The 9,845-nt window shown below is 35.1% G+C and overlaps 1 pseudogene; it reads right to left on the bottom strand.

Annotated features, from left to right (window-relative positions):
* Positions 1–6,239: 6,239 nt before the first annotated feature.
* On the bottom strand, positions 6,240–9,132 carry LOC143567295 (putative serine/threonine-protein kinase PBL9 pseudogene; annotated as a pseudogene).
* Between the last annotated feature and the right edge of the window lie 713 nt (positions 9,133–9,845).

Raw genomic sequence — 9,845 nt, 5'->3', positions numbered from 1 at the left:
GTACGGTGTTCGTGTCCACCTAATGCATACCGAATGATATGGAATCGACGATCTTACCACCCTTGGCGGGTGGCGCTGGTATCCACTCATAGCTAACCCATTAAACAAAGCGATGCACTCATCCGAATCCTTCGTCGTTAGCAGATTTCCTCCCGCCGCCGTGTCAAGCATATTATGCATCGCGTACGTCACTCCATTATAAAAATTCTCGACAACCGCCCAATCTTGCAAGCCGTGGTTCGGGCATAAGCTAATAGATTTTTAAATCGCTCCCATGCCTCGTAGAAACTCTCGGTGTCCCTCCATCTGAAAAGAATGAATCTGGTTATGCAAACGAGCGGCCTTAGCCGGAGGATCGTATTTCTCAAGAAATTGGGTCTGCATGGTAGCTCAAGTAGCTATAGAGCCCTATATGAGGGACTCGAGCCACAAACTCGCATGATCAATGAGTGAAAATGGAAAGACACGGAGTTTAACGGCATCTTCGGATACGCCGGCAAAATAGAAAGTGTCGTAGATACGCGCGATGCGAGTAAGATGAGAATGCGGGTTTTCGTGAAGTAACCCGTGAAACTGAGCAGAATGTGAAATGGTATTCAGAATGTTCGATGGAATCTGCCAACACATGTTAACTGTAACGGCGGGTGGTGCGATGCTGGATCTCGCGACAGCATTGGCTGGACGGGCCCGGTCTGCAACTGTCCTCCTCGGTGGTGGATTGTCGCCCATAATCTTATACCTATCGTCGAAGTCAGAAAACATAGGAGAAGAGGATCGACTACCAACGGATGAAGAAGTGGACGATGGTAAAACGGTGAGACGTCTCTCACGAAACTCTCTCTCTCTCTCTCTGGCTCGGGAAATACTTCAGTGTCTGGTGGTCCACGAGATCGAGTTTGTCACATACAACTATAAAAATCAATAAATTAGCCAAACTATTCTAACAAATAAGTAAAGCAAAACAAAAATAATTACAAGTAGCAAACAAGGTAAATCCTAACTCGAGTCGCTCTCAAAACGCCTAAAAACCGTGTCCCCCGGCAACGGCGCCAAAAACTTGATGTGCGTCGGATGATGTATCTATAAATGACCCTTACAACTAAGCTTTAAATTTAAAACGAAAATCCTAACACCACACACAACCGGCAAGTGTACCGATCATAAGTAATATAGACCTAGGAAGTCCTAGTATCGAACACAAGGACACGTATAAACGCTACTGATCACTAACCCTAGACAAGACCTACCAAAGAATAATATTTTAATTGATTTTAATTTTTGTTTTTCTTTTTAAAACAATCTAACTGTACAAACTGACAAAAGTTACCAAAAATAGAAAACTTGACGGAAAACTAACTGTATTGACTTTGGATGGAGAAAAATGTCTACCTAGGTTTGAGTCAAATTGTAGGCCTAACAAGCAAATGGATTGGATGATATCAAGACACCGGTTCCTAAAGATGACACAACTAAGGATCGCTCAGGCTCACTGGATTACCTCTCAGCCTCACTCAACAAACCTTAACTACTCTTAATCGGCTAAAACAACCAAACCGGAAAACAATTGTTAACGTGTTCTAATGTTGACTCGCCTCTCGGTCTCACCAACACTCGACCCTAATGGTAATGAATACTACACAACCAAGGATAGAGGAACAATTTAATTTAAAACAAAATAGATCAACTAGTCGCTCAAAACACCTAAACCGGACAAGAAACAAACTCGCTCTCGCGCAATCCTAATTCTAGCATGCAAAGGTAATGAGACGACCCTAACTTATTATCACCTCTCGGTCTCCAAGAAGGTGTTTAACCGCTGTACTTTAACCAAATATTCATGCAACAAAACACTATGGTTGTACCTACCGCAAACAAACCCTAAACACAAAGTCTAGAATCAAACAAGCACCGATCAATCAATACAAAACTAATTAACCAACGGAAGGTGTTTAAGCAATGAATTAATATAATTTCTAGCCATCAAACACAACCTATTTCATGTCTAAATCAAACTTTACAATAACAATTCAAGTCTATCAATCAAACAATCCATAAAACTCATCAAACACTAGCAATAATCATCATTCCTAGGTAGAACGCAACAAGTTTAGCCTAACATGAATTTTGGAAAGCAACTATTAATCAATAAAAACATCAAATCACCCATTCCAATCATCATAACAATCAATACTAATCATAAACACTTCAATCTTTAAAACAATTGCAAAACTATGTAACAATTGATCAAGAAAAATAAAGTGATGAACAATGTTATAAGAGAAAGGATATGTAATGTTTTGGGGCTGCTCTTGCTGCAACAATTGATGGACAATTGTTCCCGACACTTGTTCTTGCCTCCTTCTTCTTCCTTAGCCTCCACAAGTCCAACCCTAGCTTCAAATTTTTCTTTCTCTCTTTCCCTCTAGCTGCCGATCGGAACTCAAGGTAGGGGCTTAAGGTTTATTTTTTTTTTTTTTTTGTATTATAATATAAAAGTAGGCTTGGGCTTGTTCATGATGTAAACAGGCCGGGCTTTATGCTTTGTCTTGAAATCGTATGCATCCAAGGTCTTTAAGCTCTTCACGAAGTTCGGTTTTTCTTTCTTCAACCCGTAACCTACATGATACATATAACTATGTAAAACCAATATAAAATAAGTAAAAATACATTAACTATAATATAAAAACTTAGATAAAAGGTGCGGAAAATAAGTGTGTTTTATAACACATCAATTAATATTAAACATATTTTATTTTTGAAAATATTATGTTTCTTAAATTTCGAATATACTATTACGGCATGACCATTTATATTTACGTGTCCATATAAGTTTTGCTCGAAACCGTTACAGGTCATATATACTATATTTTTAATATTGTTTTTTCACATCGTAATGTTACTCTAAATTTCAAATACAAACGCCAATGTTTCTATGTACGCCTCAATATAAGTTTTATTCAATACCGGAATACCCGACTCATGTAATGTGCGACCAAACAGATGGTTTTATATATATATATATAAATAGGGTGGAGTTATAATAAGAAGTGAAGTGTGTCTAAAAAGTGTAAGAAGTAATCTGGTGCGTTAGATTTAGTGATCTGATGGTCTAGATGGAAAGTGTGTTTTTTAGGCGGTGTGTTTTATTTTAATACTTGTTTTATAACACTCTAAGGGCATAATTGTCTAGTGTGTTATATTATATATGGAAACAAAATTAAATTACAACACCAAAAACACATCGTAATCTGTATTACGGTGTGTTTTTAAAACACAACACCAAATATTAATCCATATTTAGAACACAACATCAAGAACACCAAGAACACCAAGAACAAAAACACACCAATAATTAAAACATAATTAGTATTAATTCTAACTAAAAATATATATATTAAAGCATAGCATATTAAGCCGACAATGTTTCATTCACCTCCGCCGTCACCACCACCCGCCTCTGCCGACATACACCCCCACTCCACCGTCACCACCATCCACCTCCCGACGTCGGTAAACCGCCGTGTTACGCCATAACAGTCATGTTCCGCCACCTCCGTACGCCATATTCCGGCCGTACACCGTCGTGTTCCTGCACCACGCTTTTTTCCGACGGTAAAATCCAACCAAGAACTATCCAATAAGTGACATGTTTCGCCACCGCCATACACCATATTCCGGCCTTACATGTATTCCGGCATATTCCGGCCATACACCATATTGCCCATACAATATTGAAATACATACCATTGCAAGAAGACGATTTTAGACGTACAATATCAACCACAAAGTTCATTACATAAAAAAAGCCGCTTATATTTATAGAAAACCAGAGTGTTTTCTCTTGATTGTTGAATGGGAAATGCAATTGATTTTAAGAATTATTGAGTAATATGGTGTATGATTTTAATTAATTAATGTATAATATGATCTGTGATTAATCATCGATTGAACACAAAACAAAAATATGGGATGTCAGTTAATAGAGATTTTATTCCATAATTAAGATAATTGAGCGTTGACTATCTTACCTCTATGTGTTTTATCAAATCTAACGGTCCGGATCTCTTCCTATGCTTCTTATGAAAAAGTAACTTTTTATTTTAACCTTGCTCATGCAAGAAGTCAATTTATAGCGAGAAGTGCGATAAATCAATCTGGGCCATTGATTACATTAATTAATGGTATATATTGATAATGACAGACTAGTAATTATTAATAATCACATATACATGTTTTTTAATGTGAAAAGGGTTTTTTTTTGTATTTTTAATGTATACACTCCATAATAAAACTCCAACTTGTTACTCCTAAAATTAAGCTAAAAGCATTTATAATTATAAAAACATAAACGGTTTAATATTAGCTACATTTAATATTCGATATTTTTGAAATTGGTATAATATTTGTTCTTTGTTAACGTTCTTTAACTAACGATATGGGGAAAAGCAAGTTAATACTTTTATGGATTATATGCCATCGTAATATACACAACATCAATTTTACATGCACTACATTATTAATTATGACTACACAACATTTGAAAGTGTGTTTATACTACATTAGTTTTACCTGCACTATGTTAGTTACGTCTACACAACATTTGAAAGTGTGCCTACACTACGCTAGCTTTGCCTACACTACATTAGTTATGACTACACAGCATTTGGAAGTGTACCTACACTACATTAGTTTTGCCTACACTACATTAGTTACGACTACACAGTATCTGAAAGTGTGCATACACTACATTAGTTTTGCCTTACACCATAGTAGTTATGACTATGCAACATTTAAAGTGTGCCTACACTATATTACTTTTGTCTACACTAAATTAATTACGACTACACAACATCTGAAAGTGTGCCTACACTACATTAGTTATGACTACGTAATATTTGTAAGTGTGTCTACACTACATTAATTTCGACTACACAATGTCTTAAAGTGTCCCTACACAACATTACATATCTAACCTACGGTATATTAATTGATTGAAAATCAAAGAAAAACAACTTCAAATTTGAGATTAAATAAAAAATAATAATAATTAGCGATGTTTTAAATAAAATGATTTTTGATAAAAATAGATTTTAATGGTTTAAATTTTAAATGAAATAAAAAAATAGTTTGTAACTTACCAATAGTTAATAACTTATCATTAATTAAACTATTAATAAGTATGCGTTACAAATTAAAACAATTTATATTTTACTCATATACCCATGTATTTAAATAATTAGAAAATAAAAAAGAAATTTTTTGATTGGTTAAAATTTCTTCTCGCACTTCTCGCACTAAAAATACTTCTGAAATGAACCTAATCCTATATATATATATATATATACATATACTAGCTAAGAGCCCGCACGTTGCGGCGGGAACACAACGCAGATTCAATCGGTAGGGGATCGTTCGGTTTTGATTTATGGTTTCGTTTAGGTTATGTTTTAGTTTTTTGGCTTTTGGTTTCGGTGTTCGTTTTTGGTTTCGATTTTTGGTGTCGTTTAGGTTTTAGTTTCAATTTATTTGTGTTTTGGTTTCATTTGTTTTTTTTTTCGGTTAAGATTCTCATTCATTCATTTATGACAGTGAACATTTGTTTACTTCCGTTCATATAAGTTGTTTTATATCCGTTTGTTTATGTATATTCGTTTACGTTCATTTATTTGATAAAACACAAAAAAATGCTTATAGCTGTTATGGTTACAATTCTCCTGGTAAAAACATTATTCAGTTTTGGATTTCGTTTAGGTTTATTTTTAGTTGTTTGGTTTTCGGTTTCGGTTTCATTTATGTTTATTTCAGGTTTTTGGTTTCGGTTTCGATTTTTGGTTTTGGTTAGGTTTTGTTTCAATTTTTTGGTTTTTGGATTCGGTATTCGTTTTTGGTTTTGGTTTTGATTTTTGGTTTCGTTTAGGTTTTAGTTTCAGTTTTTTTGGGCTTTGGTTTCGTTCAGTTTTTTTTTCGGTTTTGATTCCCGTTCATTCATTTAAGAAAGTGAACATTTGTTTATTTCGGTTCATTTAAGTTGTTCTATATCCGTTTGTTTGTGTACATTCGTTTACGTTCATTTATTTGATCAAGAAACACAAAAAATGCTTACAGCTGTTTTGTTTACAATTTCAATTCACAACAGTCCGCACTCGTATATAATGAAATTCAAATTTTCACTTATCAGCAGGTCAACTAATACAAACTAAATCCACTGCAACTTATTTATAACCAACCGCCACTAATAATTAGTATTCATTTCTTGACATCAGTTGGTATGTAGAAAATGTTGAGGCAGGCCCAGCACTATCACCACTCGAAAGATCTCCAGAGCTCGATCTCCTTGGCCGGGCTCCATGACTCGAGTGTCTTCTGGGCCGGGTCTCTGCTGGCTCCTGAAGCCTCTCGAATTGTTTGACCACTTCCGCAATAGTGGGCCTAAACCTGGGCTCAAACAATAAATACGTTAACGATATTCTTCCAACCGCGTAAGCGGCTTCTAGTGTGTACTGGCCCTCGAGACGGTTATCTAAAACCCGTAAAACTTTATGTTTGTTGGCCAAGTAGGGCTTGGCCCATTCAACTAAACTGTGTTTGCCCATTTGTCTGTTTTTGTCTACTACTCGTTGGGCCGATAACATTTCAAGAAGATCCACCCCAAAACTATAAGCATCACCCTTAGCTGTTAAATGACCTAAAATAAGAGAAACCAAAATAGCATTAGCAATAAAGAACAAAATTTGGGATTTTGACACGAATCGAGTGAAGCTAAAACAAGCTCGAGCCCAAAAATAAACTTCTTTAACAAGCGTGCCCGAGCCAGAGCTTCATTTCTTAAGCTCAAGCTTGATCGCAAGCTTAATTGAGCCTAGTATTTGTATAAATTTTATTTAATATATTTATATAATAATAGTTATTATATATAAAAGTATATAAAAATAACTAAAATGGTAAAAATTATATATGACATTTACAAATAAGATATAAATAAAAAACAATTATAAATGTATATAAAACAATTAGAAAATATTAAGCGAGCCAAACCCGAGCTTAAAAACCACTCACGAGCCAAGATCAAGCTTTAGAAAAATAGAGTTCAAACGGGCTTGAGCTCGGGATCAGCTCAATTCGACTCGTTTACACCCCTTGGTCTGCATACCGGTGGCTAGATACTCAGGAGCTGTGTATCCATGGGTCCCCATGACCCGAGTCGAGACGTGACTTATCACCAACAGGTCCATCGTTGGCTAGCCCAAAATCCGACAGCTTTGCATTGTAGTTCTGCATGTACATAACTTTAAAGTATAGTAAAGTAAATGTTATTATAAATGTTATTATAAAGTATAGTAAAGTAAACACTAATATATAACCTGGTAATGAGCAAGGAGATCCATATATTCAAATGCGAGATGTGAACAGAACATAACCCAAAATTTCAAGAATACCATGGCGTATGTATTTTCTGTAATCCATTCCAGCGGTGCGCGTAAGTTTTAGAATAGCATAGGTTTTGACTGGACCTTCGAGAAGCGTTACCACCTGTTACAAAACACAAGAGCAATCTATTCAACTTGTTGATCGTCTTACATCTGCAAAGAGTAAAACCCAATTTTAAGAAGTAAAGAACTGAAAAGTATCATCCGGTTGATCAAGAGCATGACCTGATAAGTGAAATTTAATAAATTGATAAAATTAATTGGTTAATTGGAGCTATGTTGACAAAATAAAAAATCTAGAAATAAAAAATCCAATTCGGGTCAGTAACTTCCCAAATGACCAAACTACCCTTGTCACGACTAACACAATTTTGGGTATACTATTTCACATTTTTGTCCAAACTTGACACCAAGTTGGGTGTAACATAAATTTGAATACTTTCTTAAAGGAGGAACTCGGGCCATATATTATTCATCTCTTAGCAGGTGGATCTCGAGGTATGTTTTATCACAGGTCGAATTGGGTTATGTTTTACCTCCTAATGGGTCAATCCGGGATCTCAGATATCTCATAACGGGTTGATCCAGGTTAGATTTTATGTATAACGGGTAAGAGGAACGGTAATTTCACATCTATTAACATATTCTTAAAACAACCTATTCTTGACATAGTACACTTATAACAAGAATCAATAAGCCTCATTACCCTACAAAACTAAAAAAAAAACATCACTAAACATAACAAAGCATGTAGTAACTAAAACGCTATAAGCAACCTACTGTTATTAAATACATTAAAACAAATAATTATAAAGAAACACATATACCAAATCAAATGAAGGAAAAACATTAAACAGCCATGTTACGGACGTATTCCAATACAACCATGTTATGTACATAGTATACTTTCAATTAGATTAAAAAAAGGCTCATTATCCTTATATCCTATAAACAAAACAAATATCCCTAACCATAGCAAAGCTCTGTTCAAATCAATTCAGTGCAACTATAAGCTACAAAAAAACAAGTTGTATATTATATCCTTTCATAACAATTACACATTTATAACAAGCACACAAGCATACAACTTCTTATATTTATTTAATAACAATCATACACTCATATCAATCATACATCCATACCAGTAGGCAGTAGCCCACATATGCATTTACTAAGTTCAAAACCTATGGATAATCTATTGTAATTATACAAGTGAACAGCATGTACATATCCGAATCACCAAAACTAAAGAAAAATAAAAAATCCATGGAGGTTATTTAAACAACTCTTTTATATGTAAAGAACCAAAGGCCTCCTAATCTTGGTGGCTATACGACACTATTATATGTTGTAATTAGCCCCTTCCACAAATATCCTTTTTGTTTCATACAAATATAAACAGGCACTTCAGTGCCCTCATAAGCTTATTAGTGATAACAACGCCATATAATAATATTAGATATAAGTATATATTCTCACAAAGAGGGACACCATTTGCTCCTTAATCAACGCCAACACCTGATTGTGGTTCCATGCGACACCATCACCCACCATTACATTTCAGACTACGTGTGGCGGTAGATTATCACTGTCGACGCACTCGGTTCTGAACCACATTAATCACCGCCGCCCTTTCTGCACTGGTAGGCCAGTTAGCTGCAAAACCGGGAGGGTTCACCCCGTTAACGATATCAACTGCAGCCATTGGTTTTTCATCTATGTGTCTTGCTTCCTTTAGCACAACCAAACATTTCATTCATAATCCATAAGACCACAATGACAATTGTGACAGTCGCTTGGTTTACCTGGAATGCTTTAGGCACTTTGACATCAGAAACTCAAGACGAACCGGAAAAGATTGAATCTTTGGAGGTAAAAATAGTTAAAACCGTGTTCGCATGAGCTAGGTTTTTCCTACTTTAGGTTGCTTCTTTTTCAATGCTTTTGTGTGGTCTAATAGTTATGTAAAAAATGTCAACATGGAAAGTCATAAACAAGTTTCATCGATTTGGAAGAACCCGATCTCCAGAATGTAGGAATTAGCAAGCAAAAGCTTTTCCAAAACCTCTAGTACTGTAATCAAACAATTATGAAGTTGCAATTATCAGCTTGCTAAATTCATATACTGTTTTTACCTTGAATTATATCAATACACAAATCCAAATGCATGCCAATAATAAATCAATAAATAACAATAATATAGGATCTTGTACTCAGTGATGCAATCAACGGGTTTCAAGCATCACGATGGGGTTTTAGTTATAGGATATTTTAAGGAATTATGCGGTTAATACCCTCAAGGCGTCAATAAAAACAGTATGAAAGGCGTCTGTTCGAAACTGACAGATAGACTCGTTTCAAAGAAGCAAAACTTACATGCCATCACTTTAGCAGACTTCAATGTGTTGATTCGTTAAC

The sequence above is a fragment of the Bidens hawaiensis genome, unplaced genomic scaffold (genome assembly GCF_021521415.1).
Source record: "Bidens hawaiensis isolate Kalapana, Puna unplaced genomic scaffold, B.hawaiensis_p1.1 tig00023305_1, whole genome shotgun sequence".
NCBI lineage: Eukaryota > Viridiplantae > Streptophyta > Magnoliopsida > Asterales > Asteraceae > Bidens > Bidens hawaiensis.
This window is presented reverse-complemented; position numbering and strand designations above follow the sequence as displayed.